General features: G+C 41.9%; 1 protein-coding gene across 10 annotated transcripts in view; it reads left to right on the top strand.

Annotated features, from left to right (window-relative positions):
• The window catches only part of zfhx3b (zinc finger homeobox 3b), a 331901-nt gene that overhangs the window by 191030 nt on the left and 115979 nt on the right, over positions 1-24892 (top strand). For 4 of the 10 annotated variants that reach the window (XM_058089536.1, XM_058089537.1, XM_058089538.1 and 1 more), the window contains exon 1: positions 7413-7966. The exons of 4 other annotated variants lie outside the window; for them this stretch is intronic. The gene's annotated coding sequence lies outside the window, so the exon portion shown is untranslated. Of the gene's footprint in view, positions 1-7411; positions 7967-9700; positions 15780-24892 lie in introns of those variants that run through there. 2 more of the 10 variants (XM_058089539.1, XM_058089535.1) reach the window with 2 other exon arrangements.

Genomic DNA, 24892 nt, shown 5'->3' with positions numbered 1-24892 from the left:
AGCTATTACTATCATCTCAATGCAAACCATAATCTTCTGTATTATCATATAAATCATATTCTACATCACATCAATAACATGTTTCTTTGCGGCTGTGATACTTTACCTCCTACAAGTGGCACTAAATTACAAAACATTCCAGAGAAACACTTATTTGGGTAGTAAGTTGACTATTAACTATGACAATTTAAATGATTACCTCCAAACAAATCACTTCAGACATAGTGGTCCATTTCTTCGTTGTAATTTTACTAGTTGTACTAATTTTAGGAAGACAGAGGCTTAATTATTGAGCGCATATTGGTGTCGCTGTCACTGTGTAATCTCATGCCCATAGTTTTATCGTCTGAGCTATGAAGAAGAATATCACATCACTGTCATTTGACCACAGGAGGAGTTGTGACCTTTTGCAATAGAAAGACCGTTTTTCATGGTGAAATTTTTTCACCCGTATAAGCATCAAAACAACTTGGCTGCTTGGCGGGCTGATACTTGATGAGCGGCTGCGGAGATGCCGTGTGAGCACTGAAAATTCCGCGCTGGTAGTGGTAGTACACTGCCCTTAATGTCTGTCCGTAACACGTTTGTGAATGCGTGTTGACACACCGTGACGCCAAGCGGAAAGGACCCTTCATACTCTAGCAGGCTTGCGACCGTTGAGCTGTGTTTTGATAACCCCCAAAACACTTGTGCTTCCTGTTGAATAGACGGGTAGGCTACCCACAATGTACAGGTTGTTTCAATGTCTGCCACAGGAATTGGAGAAAGCTGCATTTTTTTAGCTTTGCTGACGACACTATAAAATGGTTCGGTCAGGGTACATCGTTTTGAGTTTATATTTGTTCCATTTTTGAATATAAGTACACAGAGAGTAACCAACCAAGCAGTACAATTGGACTCAGTTTGGTATAATACTATTTCATTGGCATTCCATTGTAAAGGGTCCCGTTTTAACCACAATGCCATGACTGGAGTGTAAAATCTAACCTCCTGAGATCTTCCACCCTGTTGTGTTGAACGCAATTGTCGCTATCCAGCACATGTGCATATGTCAAATCAAACGCCAGAGCAGATGTTGTCGCATCTAATGACCTGTTTGCGGGATTCTGTGTTGTCACGCTCGCACACTTGTGGCCGTCGGTGCTGTTTTTTTATGTGAAATTCACAAATCAAAAAGTACTTGGGGTGTAATGGTACAGCAACCACACAGCTTGATTAAAGCCACGGTTGAGTTCAGTTTGAGTACTTTATAGGAACAAAATGGAAAACATAAAATGGTGTAGCTTTTGTGTTTAATGATTTTTAAAGTGGAGCTTTGCAATTGCAATCTGCATTCTGTATAAGTTATTCAGACTCTAGTCCATTTTTAGTCATAATACCCAGGCCTGTAGAGGTGCATCATAACACCGAATATGTTACTCTCTTGAAATGTCTACTGAGTGGGAGATCGGTATGGGGGTTTGGGTTCGGTACTGTTACGATCGCAATGGGATCTCTGTTAGAGAGGCTACTGTCTTGCAAGCCTGGTTAGAATTTGATCCAATCCAGTCTGAAGCAGATGGTGACAAACTGCAATGTGTTAATGGTAATGTGAATAATACAACTTTTTCATATTGTTATTAAATAATAAATTCCTCTTTTGCTCATTACTAATACTGCTTGTGAACATTCTGGATCCTTGTTTAACATTACCATAATTTTTCAGAAATTACCTTCAATTACCTTCAATTTATTGTTCCACCATCAACCCATTCATGAATATTCAGGAGACAGGTCTAGATTTTTAAGGTGTGTGTGTGTGGTGCAAAAGTAAACACCTTGTCTATTAAGCCCTTTAACGAGCCAACACCTAAAAAGGGAACAACTCCACTAATCACAAGGTTTTATGGGTCCCTGGAAAATTTGGGTCTATAAAGGGGCCCCTTAGATTGAGGGCAAGTCTCTTGAAGGTCAGCCGCTATATGTCTGTGACCCCGACTATGTCCACCCGCCACCAACATAGTCTGGGTGGCCTCACCTGCTCATTTTACCTCTTTATCTGTCTACATGTTTGTATCCATCTATCTATACATATTTAACTGTCTATTTATACCGATATGAATGAATTAACTTGGGCCTATGCATTTTTAACTGATACAATACAAAACCAAACTGTAAAATAGTCATAAAACCTTCTTTTGAAATGATTGTGGATGTCTTTTGTTTACAGTTTTGTAATAATGTCAACAAAGTGCCCGAATTATTGTAGGCTTGTGTGAAATTTGGATTTGACCCCTGGAAATAATCCTTGATCTGTATTTGCCTCGTGCATATCTTCCACACGTCAGCTTTCATCTCATCATGCATCATGTCTTTTTTTTAGGTGGGGTGTGTAATAGGGAGGGGTGGGGGTTCTTTCTTGACATGAAGGAAAATGACTTGTTTTAAGTTTGTATATTCTACAGCAAAGAGGCATTTTAATGGCTTTGGCATTGTGGAGCAGTGATTATCCCCTGTTCTGTTTGGGTCGACTTACCAGCAGCTAGTGTTGCTCTTGCCTGGAGGGCTCATATGGCACTGATTTGGGATCCCTCCTTCTCAGTGAACCTTTCCAAAGCGAATAAAAACCCACAAGAGTCAAGTCCATGTCTCAACCCAGACTGCATCTTGGAGGTGCTTCTTTACATCCTCATACATTGAGCATGGCATTTCTTGTTAATACATTTGATTTATTCATCTTAATAACACTTAAACTAGATGGTTTTTAATAATATGCCTAAATCCATTCCTTATTTGTAATAGGAATTCAATATTAATTATTTATAAGAGGATGTTCACCTGTATTTAATCACAAAGTGTTTTTTCTCAGTTGGTGTGTTCGTAATTTACACAATATGCATGCACTTGTAAATAAAAATATTGTGATCAGACAGCTGCAGCAGGCAACACTTTATACGTACAAACACGACCAAAAACAAACAAAAACAAAATATTTTACAATTAATTTCCCGGCAGTTTTGGGATCCCCCCCCCCCCACACACTATTCTGACATTGAGGCAGTGGGGTTGTGTGATGCTGCATACACACACACACACACACGCGCGCGCGCACGCACGCACGCAGACGCGCGCACACACACGCGTTCACAAGTGTTTTTTGGTGTACGTCTGTCTTATTTATTTATTTGTATATTTCTTAAATCCATCGAACATAACAAATTACAAATACATTTTCTTATAAAGACATGCACACACAAACACAAAAGGAACACACAAACAGAGAAAAATGGGCGAGTCGCCTTTCTTTTTTTTTATTTATTTTGAACGTCTTGAACGTTCCATTGCTAGTTCAATGTTCAGGATATAAACAGCCATAATGCACCTAGGAACTTTTGCATCATTTTGGGGGGAAAATATTGATCGACTTTACGTTACAATGAACATATTTAAAATAAAAAAAAATACCTTATTATAGTGGATTGTCCAAATTGTTATTGAATTATGCATTGGGTCATTAATAGAGTGGCGGGGCAAATAGATGTAGAGGGAGATGAATTGATATGGCTTTTTGTTTCTTATGTAAATGAGACAGACTGACCAGACGGCCACTTGCCTTTTTAAAATATTCTATTTCCAACTCTTCACATCACAACAGCAGCAGGACCAAACACGTCCTGTTTTTGCTTCCTTAATACGCTGCCAATCATTACATTAAAAATTGCAAAATTCTCTCTATTTTATAAACACATGGAGATTAAAAAATAAATGACACGATATTTAGTCAATTTTAATAATTATATTTTATTAACATAGTGTTGTAATTCACGTTGCATACATTAATTATCAATCCTGAAAGAATAAAACAACATTTTCCCAAAAACGCAAAGCTAAAATCAAATAAACAGTATATACACAATGAATTCATATATTTTATCATGCAAACTGTCGTGAAACAACAAACACATATATTGATGGATGAAGCATGCACCAACAAAGCATCAAAACAAGATTCAGTCAGGTCACACTGTGAGCACATTTCCACATGAAATGCATCTTGTACAACAGAAAACACATTTCAATAAATACTTAACACGTTATTACTACACAATTACACGTAAAAAAAGATGTGAAGACAATTACAAACCATTTTTTTGCTTCAATGCGGCCCTGAAAGAAGTCACTGATTTGTATTCATTTTGAGATCATTTCGAGAAAGAGCAAATTAAAATCATAAAGAAAAAAAAACACAATTGTGCATATGTTGGATGCACTTATGACATTTGTGTGGATTTAGAAACCAACAATTTTGATTACTGTAACATGAATAATAATGCATAAATTAACATTTTATGTAATTGGCTGAAATTGTCATTAAAAATGCAAGTGTAATTTTATGACCACATTTGTGTATTTATTCATGAAAATGATTTGTTGGATTATGTTTTGATAATTCTCAGTCTCAGTGATAACAGAGGCGTGCATGCTAGAATCATTTCTTTTCACCATTTACGTCATGCATCCCTTCTCAGCACGCACATATGGGCTTATGTTGTACTACATAACCCACTCAGAACCAGTCCAACCTGTCCTAATGTGAGACCAAAGTGCGCAGGTCCTTGCATGGGCTCCTCTCCCGTGGAGCTGGCAGTGTGCTGCAAGGTCCCTGTGGTCCGGCTGAACATAAGAGGGCGCTCCCATTGCACCTGGCTGGGCTGCCCTAGCCTCCCTCCACTCGGGGAGAGCCGGAACCCGGACCTCTTAGCTTATATTAGTGCTAGATTTTCGGTCCGGTATAATAATAATTATAATAACAATACTGACCGTTACAAATTAACCCTTCACTCTCCAAATCACAATATTTGTATATTTTTTGTACATCGAAATTACTTGATTGCACAAGTTTGAATATTGATTATAGCAGTCCGAGTGTGCTGCATGTAATATTATAGCAACTTTTAAGCAGGATTTTAATCATCATCATACTACATTAAAATGCATAATATATTTAAAATATATTATGTTTAAATATGCATTTTAAACACCACCTTCATCATGCATTCTTCATGCAGATTACTTATTTCGTGTGTTTACGCACAACTTGATCATACACATTTACAATATTGTCAATATTGCAGCCTATTGAACATCTCCCAAATCCTTCAGTCTAGTTAAAGAGCAGTTATGACTTTCTTCGATTGGATCTTTGATCCCTAAATACTTTCACCCCATGCTCATTTCCTCTGTTTCTTCTTGTGCTTTGTCTGGGCTTAGGCGTGTGCACGAGCTTCCACGCGCGCACATGCAGAAAAAAATGAATCGAGAATCTATTTATTGTAAATTAAATATTTGGAGCGAAATATGCCTTGAATTCGTGAACTAGTTTTGTGCGCAAGTGGGGCTGCACGGGTTTGGGTGATGGTCATGTGATTGTGTGTGTGTGTGTGTGTGCACTTGAAACCCCACTCCGCGTGCCTTTGTCACGTCCACGGGCTGTCATATAGCCACAGGTTGTGCTCCATGTACAATGTGCCACTCGTGGATGGCGCGTGGACGCTTACCCTTCCCACAGAGAGGCGCGATTGAATGCTGTTAACACAAAAGCTGCAGACCCCCCCTTTCCTTTTCAACCCCTTTTCAGACATGCACGAGCCCTAAAAGCATGAAGGGTCTCCCCCGCCAACACCCCCCCCCCCCAACACAGCCCACACTGATGCTGATGGACTAATGTCACTCAGGCCTTTTGCATACACTTTGTAAACTCCAGTTTGCATTGATGGGTTTTGCAGGCTGCCTCCTACAAGCCTCAAATTACACCGACCTCTTTTATTATCTCCTAGGCCCTCGCACGCTATTTTCAACCTATTCATTTTTACAATCTGTTCTTCCCGAGAGAGAAGGCATGTCGCAAATCCTCCAGATTCCTGCACTCTGCCTCCTCTTGCTCCGCCAACGATGTGGGGGAAACATGCACAAGTCTGTGTGTTTTCTCCTTAAAAACAGGTATCAATGCATGCCTCGGCTTGTGGATGGCAAGTGTGCAGGAAATGCCAGGTAGCAACACACCATATATTTTAGCAGTGGGGGTCTCTTGCTATGGGTTACAATGGGTGGGTTAAGAAAATATAAAATATACTGTAAAGCTCACATATTTTATCATCATAACAGGCTGTTTGACACAAGAGATACTTTAAAACAAGGAGTCAAGTCTCATGTAAAGTCCTCTATGCGCTTTATATCTATGATCTGACCTGTGATGGAATGCATTGTATTGCTTTATAAACTCAGAATAGCAAATCCACATTGTTTTCCATAAACATACACCTTATGTGGACAGTTCAGGCTCACTCTTGACCAGTTTTCCACGGAACGTGCGTGTGCTGAGAGTGAGGGTGTCATCACAAAACACACTGATGTACTCAATGCACGTTTTACAGAAAAGGGGGACATTGGGTGTGAATATTACACATTTATTATACAAAATGTATTACTCAACAATGACATATTATCATCACATTTAGGGAGCATCCTGCATGTCACCCTGATTCATTTTTTTTTCAATGTATTGAAAATGTTTCCACCATTCTTGAATATATCACAATGACATTCTTCTACACCATCACAGATCTGTGTTACATCTATTCTCATACTGGACTAGGAACTATTTCTATTTGTTTTTTTTGTCCTGGGGATGACACTTTTTAAGGCATTTGGTATCCAAATACAGTAAATGTCTCTCACTCATTTAGACAGAAGAACACAAAATAAGAGAAGCTGTTCCATCTTCCTAGAGCTCAAATTTACTAGAAAACATTTGACAATGTTTGGTTTTACTTTATTTCACAAACACAATAAAAACAGATTTCTACTATTTATGATTTACAATATCACATTAGAATCATAATGCAGTAACGTCTGGGTTAACTACGTTAGGATGCGTATTTACTATTCACATTAATGGATTCAGGTTATTTATTAAAAATATGTTCGGAAATAGTCCTTTAACTTAAAGTTATAGTTTGCGCAATGTGTAAATTCACTAACACACACACACAAGTGTAATTCTACTGTAAATATATCATAGCTCTTTTTTCTGTATGGACCCATTATTGTGCAGTGATGTTTAGTAATATTTCCATGTATGACTAATATTTATTTTCTAGTCGAAGATGCATACTTTTCCTACTACGCTTTTGTTTTTCATAGTTGTTCAAAATCGAACTGCACGGCGACTAAACAGCGATATCATGTTGGAAGGACGAAACAAACTAAAGCACAAATAAAACACATCAAGTGAATAAAAAAAAGAATCATTTGCATAAGTTGCACTCGGAAAAGTATAATAAAAAGTGTTTGGGGAAAGTATATCGGCGAGTTTAGGCTGCCAGCGTTCACTTGCTCTAATCAAACTCTTACTTCCCTCCTCTCTTAATTCCATATTTTCTATTCCTGATCATTACTTTCCTCTTTTTCCCCTTCTCGCCCTTACTTGTATCTATCTATCCCTCCCTCCCTCCTCTTCCTCCCTCCCTCCTCTCCCTCCCTCCGCCGAGCTCTCCTCTGCTGAATCTTATTGATCCACAAGGCGGCTAATTAGCCCTTCCCTTCGTGCCTGTGTAATGAAGCACATGCGCACTGAATTAATCACAGCCATTTTTTTCGCAGGAAACTAATTAGCAGGAATAAAGATCCAAAGAGTTTTTTCTTCCCAATCATCAGATCTCACTTTCACCTCTTCCTCGCTCGCTCCAAGTCAAGACTCGGCTGCTTTGCATCCAAATTATTTTTGATATCGCCTTTAACAACTAATAGCTACCTACTTGCTCTCCCTTTTCCACGCACTCGGCAACAACAATGATCTTTCTTTTTTGGCCACCCCTGCACGCAAACTGACCGAAAAGGGACTCTTCTCGCCTTGATGGGATCTTTAGCTCCATCGTCTTACTACTGGATTAAAAAGCGAACATCACAAAGCGGCAAAAGACAAATTGTAAGTTTCAACTTTGTCTCTTTTTTTTCTTGTACGATCCTATTCTCTCTCAGCCTCTTTCCTCCTTCCATGGCGGTGGACTTCTAGCGGAGTCCCCTTTTAAACTCACATTCCGGCTGAAAAGGGGGCTCTGTTTTCATGCAAGTTTGGAGGTTTATTTGAGATTTTGTCTGCCTCGAAGGCGTTGTGTGTTACCTGTGTTTACATCAGCGCTCGTCCTCTCCTCTTCGTTTACGGGCGATAACAAGCGATCCTTCCCCCGTACCACAAAAAGAAGCGCTTTTCAAGCACATTTTGGCTTTTCGCCGGGGACGGGGATCGTGGGTGTTGAGAGACGTGTTTTTGGATGCACAAAACGGGATAAATGAAAGCTGAGCTGGTGGTCTAGCGGACGGAAGAGCAGCGGCGACTCCTCGCGAGCACAGCCCAGGAAAAGAGCTCCAAGTCCAGCATGTTGATTCCGGTTGTCTCGCCCTTTCATTTTGTAAGAAAAACATAGAAAACCCCGAAAAAAAAAACAAGTGAGGGGTTCAGCATCGTAGGAGATCATCTCTACGGGAGGTTTTTCTGCTCTTCTCCATGAGATGTGTACGAGCCCTTCACCCCGACTCACGGCCACTCATCCCCCGGCTTCACCCCACCTCAGTCCGGCTTGTCTCCCTCACTCGGCCCGGGCTCTTTGCCTCTTTGGAGCCTTGTATTTTAAAGCCGATTCTCAGCCGTTGCCAGACCAAGTCCCGTGCAAATCGATCTCGTGTGTGCGTGCGTGCGTGAGCGGTTTGCGCGTGCGTGTGGAGTGCGTGTGCGTGTGGGCTATGACAAAAGGGAGCCCCGGGTTCTCCTCCATGACAGGAACGGATCAGTAGAACCGCCAACAGCCTGTAAAGTGCACGCTGGCTCTCAGACGTGTGGTTCAGGCAACATGGGCCGCCAGGTTCTGTTGGATCCAACCACTTACTGGCTACTGGATCAGACCTCTCCGAGGACTGGAAACAAAACACTGGCCTATTAGAATGACCTGCTAAAGGAACTAATGCAAACTGTACATTTAAAAACACTTATTGTAGTTTACATTACCCATGTATTGTACTTATGGGCAATAAAAATAAATACATGTAGCAATATTAGGATGAAAACGGTGTTAGCAAAAACAAAACACTTGCCATTTGGACATTTTCTGAGCTGCAACAAGCATGGCTCAAAATCTCTCAAATATGAAAAAAATGTATAGTAAAAACAATGCGAAAGAAAAAAGTCAGTCTTGGGGATATATGGTGAAGGGAAGCAGAGAGGAGGATTTGTGAGCAAGCAGAGGCGCCGGTATTTGTGTGTTTCGGGTGACGATGGTGTGTGCGTGTGTTTGGGAAAGAGAGGGTGGAGGTCAGACGTCAAGAAACATGGGGAACAGGGGTCACGGCATGAGTGCAGAGATAAAAAAGAAAGGAGAGGAAACCCCCTCGCTAAACAGCCGTGGGACTATGTCGGGGCTTGGGGGTGGCTATACACTGAGGAAAAGCCTGACGTGTTTCTCTTTTTGGGAGGGGGGGCACTCATGGTTGTCAAGAATGAAGACTTTGCATGCAGTACAGGATATGCTAAAGTATAGTACGATATAGTGCGGTGTGTTAACATAACATAATGCAATGTAATGGAGGGGAGAAAAAGAAGAGGGGAGGGGAGTTGATGCTGTTTTTTTGGGGGGAGGGCTAGGTGGAGGGGTCAGATAGCCATGGGCCATATAGGAGGAATCAGTAGAAGAGGTCAGGTAAACATATCCCTACCTCTGATAGTGGAGAAAAGCAGGCATGCTCAGTGAGATCAAACCACTCATGCTTGTTAATTTTTTTTAATTCTTCATATTAGTTGAAATCAGATTGTTTGCTTATGTGATTTATGCATGTTAGACTCGACTTTTGTGTTCGCACTGCAATGAAATGCTTGCAGGTCGATTTTCAAATGATCAGCCCTCCTCCCTGTTAGACACTCTTCCTCCTCTTTCTCGTCCTGTTGTGTTGCAAAGCAGACTCAAGGAAATACTGTACTGAGCTTTATTTCCTGTTAAATGTTTACGGTAAATTTGTAGTCGTTGTCATTGTTGAGCTTGATTGGCATTGGCAGCTTTTTGTGTCAAGTGTGTGTGTGTGTGTGTGAGTGTGTGTTTCATGTCTTACCATTGACTGGGGCTGCAATGAGTTAAATCGCCACCGTGATCTCATAGCCACACACTACAAATAGCAAAAATAATTAGAAAGGCAAATTACTCAACTATTATGTTATAAGTGTTACTGTGTTTTTACAAGGTTGTCATTTGGCTGCTCTTTGCTGAAATGAAATGACATCTTCACAGTTTTTAATTGTAATTTTGTGGCAACACACTCATTTGAATTTAATACAATTTTAATCCAGTTTGATTTCTTTTAAATTGTCAACTCAATGCATACTACAACTCAAATGAAGTTAAAGTTATTTTAAATGGTTGGACACACCATGAATAAAATATATTTCTGTAAAGATGCACTTTTGCATTTGCTGAATAAACGTGCCTTGAGTCAAGACTTGAACAGTGATTAAAGTCATGTTTGTGTGTTTTTGCTCTTCTGATCACATGTCACTTTTTTTTAGCATTTTAATGCTGTGCCTTCTCATACCTGATGCCAGTCAATTGGACAATACAATACCAATGATAGGATGTGTGTGTGTGTGTGTATCCTCTTGGTTCACATCTCGGCATATTTGTGCATTTTGGGTATACCTGAGCAGTAGTGGAAGACAGATAGGCTTGTTTCATGGTGTGCTGGTAGCATGGAGCCAAGGGAGGTAAGCGCCTCTGGCTGTCGTAACCCCTTCTCTCCCTTTCCTCCCATCCTCCCTCCCTTCCTCCCTTTCTGGCTGTCTGCTCCTCGGTGTGTCTCCAAATACTGTAGCTCCCGCTTTACCTCCCACCTTCCTGTTGGCGGGCACGGGCCCAGCAGGGGAGCTCGCTGACATGTCCTCAGTCAGAGAGAGCGAGAGAGAGAGGGAGCGAGAGACCTCTCTTGATGAGTGCCAGGCTTGTATAGAGAATTCACAAATGCGGTGATGTACTATTTTGCTAAAATGCATCTTATAAAATTCTTGCTGCACTATAAATGTGATGCATTCTATTTCTGTGCATGTGACGAAGGGCCGCAGTCGTCCGCTTGAATCAGATTGTGGTTTTTTGAATGTGCAAAGCCATGCAGTACTAAGACCGGTTCCTCCACTTGTCCTGCTGCTGAGGCCATTATGACGTGTCATGTTATCAGCAGTGGGCGGACCCGGGCTCAGCGGCAGGAGGAGGCAAAAGGAGGGTGGGATGAGATGACGGTCGTGCTCTCAGGTGTGTGTTTGTGATCCTGAATGGTAGCCTGCACTGTCTACAAAAAGCTTCAATTCCTGTCCACTTTTCTCCCAAATTCCTGCTTGTGTCCTTAGTTTCTTGTCTGTGACATCCTTTTATGTGTTTCAAGCAAAGTTGGCAGGGTATTTTTGTGGTTTTGCTCTTTCTCAATATGTTATCGTGTTAACAATCACTGTAGGAGACTAGATTTATGACTCGAAAGAAGAGCATGCGTGTGCAGCTGTATTAGGGCTGGTGTGCATTATTTTAAACATTAACACATTTCTCAAAGTGCTTTATTGTTTTTTTATGCAAACTAGTTTTTATATGAGTCCACTGATGCTGCATGGCTCACATTATACAGGAGCCTCTGCGAGGAGGGAGAATAATCCTGTGTAGAAATTGCAAATTTGATATATTCTTCACTCAAGGATGCTCATGAGCTGTCACAGACGAGGACACAATAATTCAAGTTTAAATCAAATTTCTTACAAAAAATGAATGCTGTGATTATGGAAGATTGTCTACTCTGTGTGTTTAATTAGAATTCTAATATTATCTGTCTGATTTGTAGCAAACATAGACGTTAGGTGGTGTTGTTGTGACTGTCAGGAGATGTGATCCATGCCTATTCAGAACCACCAGCATCGAAGAGTGTGTGTGTATAGCATAGCGGCAACTAATAGCTATATATGCATCCTATTTTGGGCCACAGCAGCTAACACCGAGTGTTCCGGGACGGAAGATAGGGCAGCTTCGCATCATTAGAGGACGCAATTACACACCGGGCTAGAGGACTAGGCTCCGAGGGTTGCAAAAATGGACCACAGCCTCCCATAAGCCCACCCCTCTCTTGGACCCTGGAGGCCAGCATTCCACCCTCCGCGCTAGCGCTTATCATCACAAAGGACAGAATGCATAAAATATGGAGGACGCTTAGACAGGTCGCCTTTCTCTCGCCATACTGAGCCCTTGAACAATACATGGGCCCCTCTGGCCTGTGACTCTGACGACACACACGCCGTCTTTTTTATCCTCGCCTATTCCTTTGTCATCCTCTTCCTCTTCCTCTACGTTACTGTGCTCTGCAGAGTGATAACCGCACCGGCATTGTTTATCAGTGCCTGTGAAAGCTACTGTATGTGTGTATGAAAGATTTAATACATATTTTTGTTAGCTATTGTATTGGATGTTTTTACCTTCTTTATTACCTGCAAATGACATATAATTAACATGTCCTCCTCATCAAAGGTTAGAGAATTTACTGACAAATTAACACACATTTACTGACCTTACATTTTGGTTGGGGAATAAGTAGCATGATTTGTTTTTGATTTTTCTTTTAAATATTTTTTGGTTTGGTCATCACTAATTTACAGCAAGGTCACCCTACATCAGGACACCCATTAGGAGCAAATGCAATATGTGTGTGTTTATCTTTTGGACAGATGAAAGATTAATGTAAAGCCAAATATTTCACACACTCTCAAGCTTGCATTGCATGTCATTTTCTTTAAAAAAAAGACTATCATGACTGCCTTATGTTTTTTTTATATTATGTGTTATGATTTTTTAAATTACTGTATTCTTACAAAATTGTTTCCTTGCTGTTTTGAGCTACATACTCAATGAGTACAGCAGTCTGCTTCCGACAGGCTTTTTTATTTCTGTCTCGCCATGCATGTGTGATAGCTGAGCTGTTGGAATGTACTGTTCGGATATGCCGGACCCGAGGTCTATGGCACTTCCTCTCTGTGTACTTTACAGCTTATCCTCCTTGGGATTACGGAGAGAAGAAAAGAAAAGAGCTAACACTGGAGCGCCCTCTCACTCTCACACCCTTCTTCCTCATTTTTCACGACTCACGCGCACAATAAATTCCTGACAAAAAGTGTAATTCACTTGCAAATGTGCAGTAGTCATGTCCATGCTGCATGTGAGGGGAAAGAGTGGGAGAAGGAGAGCGAGGAGACGATAGAGGGAGGGGCCGTAATGCAAAGACATAGAGGCACAAGGCGGCATATTTCACTAAGAGACGAGGCTGAGGTGAAGCTACCGGCTGCCTCTTTCTGGTCAGGAAGCGAAACTCCATCCACCCCTTGGTGGATTCAGTAGAGCTTTGAGCACATGTATTGTTTTTTTTTATATCTAATATGTGTGTTTGTAAAAAGGTGCCATATGCTCCGTGTATACATTTTAGCTCACTATTTGTCATTCCTTGTGCTCCAGGGGACTGGCGGGTCAGCAGTGAAGGGGTTAAGGAGCAGGGATAGCCCTGTTTTGTCTCTGTGGCCTTCTTTGCCATTGTTGTGGTGGAATTGAGCTTGGTGCACCTCACTTGGCCTCTATGTGCTGTAGCCTCTATAGTGCTCTCATGTCAGCGCTATTTTATAGCTTCTGCAGCTGTATATTTCCCTTTTCTTTGCACATACACACTCTGTACACATGGTAATGCAACATACTGCAGATGTAACATCATCCATGCATGGCATCCTTTGATGTGCATGTGCTATTTTTTGTCAACTTGACACTTTGTGTGAAATTATATGCTCTTCGTGTAAAAATATTTTGGTAATAATTTTCCTGCATGCAATGACACAATACAGAACAACAAGATAAATGACTGCTTATACCATTTGAAGCTATCACCTCAATGACAAGCCATTGTACCCCTAAAGGTACAGTCATATACTTTACATTCAACAGAAGGGTTATATTCTAGAACGCTTGTGAGGCAAACAGACACCATCCATGTATTCGTACCTGGGCTCTGTTATATTATTTTACACTTGTGTTCACTTGATTTGTTTTGCTGACAATAATGATGCAAATATCATGAATAATTTACTTTCAGGTTTCAGATTTGAGAAACATACAATATCAACGCACCGTGTTGGAGGTGCTGCGTTTGATTGTTTATAGCCCACAGTCGCTGCAGACGTTGTAATTAAAAAAAAAAGAAGATGCACTCTGCATCTGCCAGCCTCCCAGCTCATCAAATAAGCATATAGCAGCAAGCATGTCGGTGGGTTTATGAAGGAATTTTGAATTATAATTATAAATGGCACTGTCTGAATGTGTAAAGCTTTTATGCCAGGTATCACACAGGCTATATTAAATGTTGTACTAGTATAGACTCTAACAAACATTTCATCACCATAACTTAGTGCAGTATCTCAACATCATGGCTGTCTGGTTAGGAGTATGATGGTTTGTCACTGGGTAAACAATGTCCCGCTTTTGTTCCCTTGAAACCTGACCTTTACAGCATAGGAACATACCTGGACCTTGTTGGCTCTGCAAAAAAAGGTACAAACAGTTACCTTGAAGCCAATTAATTAGCCCTATGTGGTACGTTAGTGCAGATTGTATACCTAGAGGGATGCCTAATATTTGTACCTCTGAAGTTCCTCTACTGTGTTTTTTAGCTTCATACTTTTCCTTAAATATATGATTCCCACCCTGGATCTCACTGTACCCATCACAAATGTACTCTCTGCATTTCCCTGTGGTAATTGAACAAACATAAGGACCTCAGTGTCTCATAATAAATTGATTAAAGAAAGGCTCGCACAAAGCTATACCAACAAAAAAAAAAACAAGAATGTAGAATATATGGCTGCATCTGGAGATGAGCTGCACTCTCTCCCCTTGGCAACATGTTTTACTGTATATTTATACACTTTAATAGCAGTGCTTGCGTGCCGGCTCTCATTCTTCACCCTCTCCGGCAGCATATGATCAAATTTGCTGTTTTGTGCCCAGTGGCTCATAGCAGGGACAGTGCTGTGTGATTTACATATTTAACATGGAGCCCTCTGCTACTGCTTGCTACTCATTCAGATGTGCAGTGGTACAGAGCAAAGACTGGACCTAGGTGGTCTACAGGGAATAAGCCAGGTCCCAAGGGAATGGAGCGGGGCCAGACGGCCGCGACAGACAGGTGACCTCGGCCTTGTGATGTCGTTTACGTTGTCTGGTTGCCACGGTATCCATTTGCTTTAATGAATGAAGATTGAAAGTGAGGCTTTGGTTTATGCAGCCTTTCTCTATGAATTTGCTCAGTTTATGGCAATGTATTCATGAATAAACACATTAGATAAATCTCCTAAGCCCTGATATTAGTGGTGGCAATATACAAATACATTTGTTTTGGTAGGCAGTTAAAGAAAACAGTCAGATCACATATAGGAAGTCAGCCTGTGGCCACAGCTAGAATTGAAACGGATACCGGGTGTTACACCACTATAACACATTGTGTTTCCTCTCCTCATACACACTCACACACATCCTATGCTTAAAAAAGGTTTATTTTGGCAAGCATCTCTAAAGATCCACTCTAGCCGTGTATCTGTATGAGGAGAATAGAAGTGAAATGGGCCCCTCTCACTACTTGCTTTGTGTTGCGGCCAGGTGCTTCCTCTTGTCGGATCTTGCCCTGTTGTCATATGACAGGTGAGAGACATGTTTTCTAATACTAATGTTACGTTTTGAGGGTTTCTGCAATAGTCGTGGATAGAAGTGCAGTGCTACTTGGTGGACTAGTTTTTCCCCTCTAAGTATTGAGGCACACTTGAATCAACTTAGGAGAGAAAATAGATCTTTGGTGTTTCCAAACACCTTTTTAATGAACTATAACAGAGATGGTGAGCCAGCAGTGACCTCACAAATGTTCTTCTAGATGAATGGTCATCTTGTAGAAAGTCTTCTCAGAAGAGTACACGGTTAATACTTGCTAATTGTCACATTTCCTTCCATTTTGACTTACTGCAGGTGTGGTGATCAGGTGTCCTGATACTTTTGTCACTGTATTGTGTGCATGAGACATACTTTGTTTACACCAGAGACAATATGGCTTTAGAGGAAGCAGTGTAGAGAGAGAGGCCGTGGTCAGGGACAGGAAAGGGGGACGGGTGCGGGGTGCAGACACAAGTCCCATCACTTCCTTCCTTTATATTGGTCTTTTTTTTATGAATCATCATTGTCAAAACAACATTAGGCAGAAAAGGAAGTGTTTAACTGAAGCTGAATTTCCACCAAAAGTATTGAAAAAAAGCTACAGAGCATATAAAAAGTGACAGCATGTCTGTTATCAAGCTGTGTTCACCTTGTGCAAATGTGCTGTAGTTGGCTAATGAGCTCAGTGTGTTTTGCCAAAACTGCACTTCGCATCTCTCCATGTGACAGGCAACATTAAACAAGGTTGTATGTTTTGACCCTGATCAGGAGAGAGCAGTCATTTCTCACACTCTGCGGACCTGCTGCTTCCTTTGGTCATCTCGGTGCACGCTCACGTGCCCCTGAATACATGTTTGTACTCTGTGCTATATCGGTATGTGTTGTTTCCTCTTTTCCTAAATACTGTGGAAGCAAACACCTGCAAACACCCCTCGTGTCTCGCCAAGTCCTGTGGTCAGGGTGAAATCTGCTCTCACATGACAAGTGGGTCTGTGGGTCTTCAACGGGAAGCAGGGGCCCTGCTGTTTCACAATCTTTTTAGAAACAAGAAGCGAGTACCCACTCTATGGTGTCCAGTAGTACACATGGCGCGTAATGCATGCCAGCTTGGCTGCAGTGGGTATGAGAACAAGGCGAAATGAGGGGTTGGCCCAGCATAAGTGGACCCCTGAGACCTCCTAGAGGGGTAGAGGTGTGGCAAATGTGTTATGGGCATGGCTTGTGTCAGCGTGTTTAGTGTTTGCTGTCAGGGCATTTATATGCAAATGCTAAACAACCTATTGGGTGGCTAATTACAGCAGGGCCTTTGTGTGTACCAGGCTGTCAGAAGCTGGCATTTTGCAAGTGAGCATGCTGGCCCCGGACTTCCCCTGCGTGTTTACTCATTGTCTTTCCTTATTACCCCCTCATTGACACTCCCCTTTTGTGTGCCCGGCCTGTTTGCCTGCATGCTAGTTCCTCCCCTTTTGGTGCTAGAGTTAATGTAGTAGATTTAAAAAGGCGACCACTGCGGCCATGTTTACTTCCTCTTTCATTGGGTGGGCCCAGCACTGCTCTTTCCCCCAACCATCTCATCTAGAACACCCGTCCAGTCACCACTCACACAAGGAACATTCATCCTCGTGGTTCTCTCTCCGACAGCTGATGCACCGCTAATTACGTTGGTTTATAAAAATGCATTTAGGTCAGGTGCTAATGCAATGCAAATTTATGAGCAGGCAGAAGCAAATATTAACTTGTAGCGTTACTGATAGTCAAAGGGTGGGGACAAAGGTGCGCCTCCCTCACCTGTCAAATGTGAAGGTTTCTGTGAGCCAGACAGAGCAGCGTGAAGCCCTCCTTTTCCTCATAATTCTGTGAAAACTGAAGTCTGAAATAGAGGTGTAGCAGCTGCAGCCCAGCAGTTGCTATTTGTAGCAATGAAACCACAGTCGTATCTTTGTGTTGAAAGGGTTTCCTGATTAAAGGTGATTCTTGTGAATATTGCAAATGGAGAAGATGCAGTAAATAAGCAAAGCGTGTGTATGTGCGTGCTTACACACACACACTCATATCTCAGAACATCATCTGATCATGTGATCCATGAATGCAGGGACAAGCAGGCAGTTTTCTCTTGTTCTAAACAACCTCATTGAAAAGCAGCACCTAAAATCAAAAGTTTTTTTTTTCTGTCAGATTGCAAAATGTTCTTATTTATTTTACGGAAAGCATATCTCAATCTGTGTGCTCTAGGTGCCCTTTTGTAATCCTGAATCTCTACTGAATATACAGCGATATCAAACCGGCTGGGCAGCATTCCTATGGAATTATTTGGCTTGTGCTAAAACAAAGCAAGAGCAAAGAGTGCAAATGTGTGGCTTTGTATTGCCTCTCAACTTCCCTCAAGTGAAGTGTCATTGTTTGTCCTGTGGTCTGTGAACCATTTGTGTTCCTCCCTTTCACATAGGCAGCAGCACACACATAACTGGCATTGGGGTGTGCAGTATGTACTGTATACTGGAGCCACCTTTCTTCCAGTTCAGTTTGCCTTTAAACTCTGTTTTTCCAGGCATGGCATGGTAAACGAGGGACAACAGACGACATCCGTCTGATGTACGTAGCTATTGCCATGCATTCTACACACTGCAAACACCAAACTGAGGTATACTTGTTTGTGGAAATGAGCATGTTTTATATTTGCCTTTCTTTTTTTCTTCTTCCTGTACACTTCCCTATTGCCCAATCAACCATCTTTATATACTGCACCACTGTGCATACCTTCATGGAAGGATACCAGAAGCCGAAACAGTATGGATCAGTAATTATGAGATCCTGTACAAAGTATGACTGAATGTGAATGAAATAATGTGTCCTAAACTGTACTGCTCGTTGGAAATGGGTGTCTGGAGACACTGGGCTGGTCAATGAAGCCTGAGTGTGAGGGAACAGCTGCTCAATGCTGTCTCTGCTCTCACCCTGGTCTGCCAGCCAGAAATATGAGGCCGCTCTGGACTTCTGTCCTGGGGAAAAAAAAAAAAAAAGAGCAAAACCGTGTAGTACCGCACATATCACTCTCATCTGTTCTGCTCACCATACAGAGAAAAGGAGCTGTTTGTCCAAACTCATTCATCCATTCCAGCACAAATAGAAATCTTCATCACATATACACTGCCTCCTCCGCCCTCACAAAACCATTAGATCATCGCATGCTTGATTTCTCTTGATTGTCTCTTTTTGTTCAATGCTTTCATTAGCTGTTTTAGTCGATTTGTCACAATTTGTCTGTCAATCCCACTCTGTGCTTGCTTTTCTCAGCACTTCCTTTTTTCTCTAAACATTGTGCTGAGAGCCCGGCCTTCCTGAACTCTGTGTGACAGTGCTCTTCCCTTGTCTCCACATTTCCTCCCCACATGTTTGGGATTTCTCGCCTTCTTCTCTGCTTTCTGTAGCCGTGTTAAAACCTTGGCAGAGGCAGAGAAAGGCATTCAGCGCCATAATCCGGGCTCCCTCCATCAGGAATGCTAATACGTATGATTGTGTGACCTGCCCAAGTCTGGCAACATCTGCAGGAGCCTTTGGCGAGCCCCCGCCCTGCCCCCCCCCCCTGCCTTTGAGCGCTCACTCACAGCCATTATTTCATTGTTTCACTTCACGCCTGTGACCGGGCACAGCAGTTAACCCTGTAATGCTCACGGCAGCGAGCTGCAGTGCTGCACAGAAGGCCGGAGAGGAGCATACTGTGGCGGGTGTGTGGTTTTCAGGACAAGAACTTTCCCATGACAGGCCTCCCTTACTGCCCATCTGGACCCCTACCCTCACAATGTTTACTTATGCATTCCATCACTAGTCACAGTGTATTTGTGTATGTGTGTGTGTGTGTGTGTTCATGTTGTCTGCATAAAAGTCTGGCCACTTGCGAGTTAAGGCATAATGGCAGGAATTATGCCCCCATATACATGTGGGATGCTTTTCCATGAGTAGGCTTTTCTTTCTCAGGGACATCAGGAAAAGAAAACTTATTCTTGGGATCTGAAGGGACGCTGGTGTTTTCACCCCTCTAGCAGGTATTGCAGTTGAAAGGAATGACTGTTGGGATAGTGTATGTTTCCAGAAAGATGAATTACTGCTGAGGCAAAACTGACAAAGTGAATCTGTGTCAAGATGGAGTGCTGCTGATTGAATTACCCTTCTCCTCAGTCTTGGCTGTACGCCTGTTCTCAAGCTACAGACGACTCTAGACAAACATATGGACTAGATTGAATTTATATACTCTTCATCCATATCCAAACATTAAACTATTAAAGCTTTTGGGATTCATACTGTACCTTGCTGCAACACCTATGCATGCACACGTTGTACTCATCTTGAGACACTTTTCACCATTCTTATCAAAACCCCTGTTACATGAGGATGCCATGAGGATATTAGATGGGGAAAAAGAGGCACATTCCAGTCGGGGTGTATTTTGTGATACTCCTACAAACTCTGATGCAGTCACATTAGACATTCAAGTGCTTGTTTATTTATACACTAGTCAGTACATTTATGCATAATCAGATTTTTTGGTACGGTACAGAGGCGTACTTACTGTAATTCCCACAGTCTATATTGAACGAGGGACAGGAAGTGGAACTGCCTTGTGATAAAGTCATGCCTCTACTCTGCTAACAGATACATAATTTTGCTAGCAGGAGTCATGTTTAGTGGGCTGCACGTCAGACGAGTGGTGGAGCGCGCAGGCCTCACAGCAAGGAGACCCGAGTTCGATTCCACCCTTGGCCATCTCTGTGTGGAGTTTGCATGTTCTCTCCGTGCATTCCAAAAACATGCTAGGTTAATGGGCGACTCCAAATTGTCCATAGGTATGAATGTGAGTGTGAATGGTTGTTTGTCTATATGTGCCCTGTGATTGGCTGGCGACCAGTCCAGGGTGTACCACGCCTCTCGCCCGAAGACATCTGGGATAGGCTCCAGCATGCCCGCAACCCTCGTGAGGATAAGCGGTAGAAAATTAATGAATGAATGAGTCATGGTTAGCGATAGTGCCAAGGAGAAGCCAGAGTTTGACAACTATTTTTTTTAAATGTGTACTGTATGTATTGTTCTTACCTTTTTAAAATGTTACCAATTGGGTAATTACCTGTTAGCAGTTTTCATTTTTGTAGGTTTCTTAACTTAATACTTAACTTAAAAAAAAGCTGTTTACACAAAAGGTAAGCAGTTTTATGCTTTGCTGTGACTGTAAAACCATTACACATATGACATTGATTTACTCACATGTGGTTCAAAATGAGGAAGTGACAGCTAATATGAAAACTAAGCGCGATCTACAATGTTGCATTCCATAAGATTGTATATTTTTTGCCTTTAGCCTGCCTGTTTTTTTAATATCTGTTTTAGGCATTTTACAGCTGTATTTAATGTAGTATGTATGCAATTTGTAAGCGCAGTTAGATAAAAAACATATTTTGTCATGGCAATCCAGGTTCCTTTTTAATAAGATTAATCTACTAATTTCACATTTTTCTGGAGGGAGGTTGGATGATTGAGAGCACAAGATAATTAATTTCAAACTCATTTTATGCATTTTTGAATTGGATGACAATGATAATGCTCAAGAGACCCACCATGCCGAAATAAAATCCTGCAATGTATATCGTTTGAGCCAACTTTTAACACTTGCAGCTTAATCAAGAGATGGAATGGGGCTATTTGTTGATTAAGTCCAGTCATGATCAATATACGAGTGTTGTTGAGACCTCACTTGCGGGTGTTCAACCTCACCCTTCGAAACATATGTTGCCTGTTAGGCTGATATAAACTGTATATGAGTCATAGGCAAATATTAGTTGGCCTGCTTGTCCGATTTTTGTCTTGGCTCATTGAACGCAGCAAAGGAAGGATAGCATCCATTTTTATGGCTGAACTTCCTGTCACACTTTATTCACATCCACAACAACACAGCACTCTAGCATTAATAGAGTATCTTCGTGTTCTATTCACACTGACTTGTTTTTAATCTGTTCTTTCCAAATACATTGTTTCTCTTTGATAACACATATACATATTTGATTCAAACAACCACAGATTAGAGAACGGCCCTCTTTATTATCTGTTGACAGATGTGCTTCAAGTTTTTGAGATGGTTTAAAAGGACAAGGGTCCGCAGAGCCAAATTGGATCTGGGTGTGTAAATACTGCTCTGATGTTTAATGAGAAACAAAGTTAGCTAATTATAGCAGCTCTGAAAAACATGAGGAGGACAGTGGGAAATGTTTCCATCACTCCCTGGCTCTATAGATTAGTGCCTAATTGCCTCAATCGAATCAGGCGGAGACATTAGCCAGAGAGGCAGAGAGGGAGAAACACAAGGATCGGACTGATTACACGTATCCGTCGGTGGCTCTTAATCTAGCGGAGGACCCTCAAGTCGAACTCTTTGGCCTTGCATGATCCCTTCTGTCCCTGCCCGTCTATATACAGTATGTCCGTACCCTGCCTTGACACATCCGAAGGTTACCGTGGCACTGTTGTTCTTTTTCAACATACATCCAGCTGCCCAGGTGATTAATACTGCAGTGCGGATGTTCTTAGCCTATAATTATATGTAATTCTGACATGTTTATGTGTGATGTTGTCTGTCAGCTTCTCCGCTGATGACAACGTAGCTAGCGACATCCTCCCAAATGCTGTGACAGTATTTGTCTGCCTTATCATTATCATTGTATGTTGCAATCTTAAGTGGGTGTTGGAAAGCTGCTCATCTCACCTGTAGTTTCATGCCCTCAACAAATAATGTTTTATTTTTACTATCCGCCCGGTTGCACATCTGGAATTTAGAACTGAAGAATGTCTTATGAAGCCGGGTGTGTCTTTTTTTGTATGTACACATTATGCAGGAATAATACGCCTTGATATGGCTATCAAATGTGCGCCTTGGTTATATTTGTCAGCAGGGTGAGGAGGAAATGAGGATCCATAGAATTCTTTTCGTCCTCAGGCCTATATTGAGGTCAGCTGTCCAAAATGATCTCATGTTAAGAAATCGGCGAGTCAGCAGGGTCAGAGCAGAACCGCCATGACGACACACCCCCCCGACGGTGATAACGCTGTCCTCCTTTCCCCTCCCCTTTGCTGCCTCGGCATGGGAACAACACATTTGGTCTGTACTCTGTACCGTGTCTGTGCCCTTCAATCTGAAGCCCCACCGGTACCACCACTTTATTCTCGCCACTGAGACACATTCTGGAATCAGGTGAAGACGGTTAGGATTAACTGTATCTTTACACTTCAGAAGGTCCAGCGTGCCATAGCTAATCCTCCTATCTTATTTCCTCTTAAACAAATATCTGCATGGCTCAAAATAGCCGTTTCCTGGATGTTGTGGTGGATGCCTGACTGCTCCTTTGCTCGTGTTTCCCTGGAAATGTATGAAATTAGGAAAAAACAATGCAGGAATTCATTGTAGGCACATTTGATTCCAGCACATTCTGTTAGGAACTGTGTAAACTGGGTAAACAGATTATGGAACTCATCCAGAACGAGGGATGAGATCCTTCATATTTTTCGAATGGGGCTTTATGGTTGTGTAAAACAATGTAGCTCTGTATAAGATGGGCATTTTACTGCAACCTTAGTCCTCATTTACATTAATTGGCTGCAGTGTAACCTGACTCGTCTGGGTGGACCCAACGCCAACAGCTGCCTTGTCAGCCATCCCGCCTTAATTGCTGAAGTATACTGTAATCAGCAAATCTTCACCTCAGGTCCCTGTTCCGACCAAAATATCAGTCACATTTGAGCTGGCAATCTTACTTTTTCACTCAGACTACTCTCCGTCTGCCACCCCCTTCCTTCCTCGTACATGTTCCCATAATTTATGGCTGCCAGGCCCTTGATCAATTGATAGCAGGGAATCCTTTGGTAAATAGAGTTTTAGACACATTGCCAATAGACCTGGGCTATTGATTGGAGTGTAAATTAAAAACTTAATCAGGTCTCCGAGATAAGATTTATCTCCGCCCCAAGCAAATTGCAGGGCTGACATGGAGATGTAAAGGCAGGGCCAGTGGGCAGACGGACACTTCCCTTTGGTGGGTGCCAAGAGGGGGGGGTGGCCCTGTCTCTGCCTCTGTCCTTGCTTCACTGCTGGTGGCACGCTTGCTTTCTCCTTGTTGAGTAGATCACAAAGATTTCAAGCGCTGACACAGACATAGTCGCCAGTGAGCACAAGACTGGCTTAGATGAGTATAAAGCGCATCTTGTGAACATATTTATACACTATGTCATATTGAACCGAGGACCACTTTTATATGGCTCATCCAAATGGGAAGTAGTTTTATTTCTTTATCGTTTTCTTCTGTTCAGCACTTTGTCTTGTTTAGCCTTGTCAATATCCCCCTCCCTTCATCTCGCTATCGAATGTGTTTAATCACTTGTGTTCATTGCAGCCTGTGATGAAATATGTAAATCATTACAACCAGCTTTTATTCCTCCAATAATATTCCCATATTGGGGAGCTCATTTTACGCCACAGTAAATTCATACACATTCACACAGTGTTGTCTATATTCTATATGTATTAAGACAATCCTTGGGATTGCACATTGATCAGGACATATGGATTTTTGCTGTAATTGCTGAGGGAAATTTTCACGTCTCAACTCTTCTTCATTATTAATATTGGGAAATGGCTACACATTAAAAATGTCTCCTGTATAATATAGTTTTTAATGCTTATATAGAGAAGCACACATACTTCAACGGGGCTTTCTTCAGGTTTCACAGATAAGACACTCGGCAAGGATCTGACCAAAGGTACCTCACAGGTATCAGTCTGGATCTTTGGGTCGGTAATTAAAACATACATTCCCTTTCTGTGATTAAGGCTGGTATTAGGTTTCTCTCGGGGATTATAGGACGTCTTATTATCTCTGCTCATAGTCCCTATATACAGAGGCCTTAGAAGTGACATTGACCCACAGTGAACGACATACAGTGGAGGATGGGGAGCACAATGCACAAAACCTAGCCATTGAAAATTGAGGAAATTGGTTCTGTAGCGCACAAAATACATTCCAACCTGAACACTTAACATTTTCATCTGTACCATTTTGCAATGCTACTCAGTG

This window comes from Doryrhamphus excisus, chromosome 12 (genome assembly GCF_030265055.1).
Source record: "Doryrhamphus excisus isolate RoL2022-K1 chromosome 12, RoL_Dexc_1.0, whole genome shotgun sequence".
In the NCBI taxonomy this organism is placed as follows: domain Eukaryota; kingdom Metazoa; phylum Chordata; class Actinopteri; order Syngnathiformes; family Syngnathidae; genus Doryrhamphus; species Doryrhamphus excisus.
The sequence above is the reverse complement of the archived record's forward strand: the minus strand, read 5'-3'. Positions and strand labels throughout refer to the sequence as shown.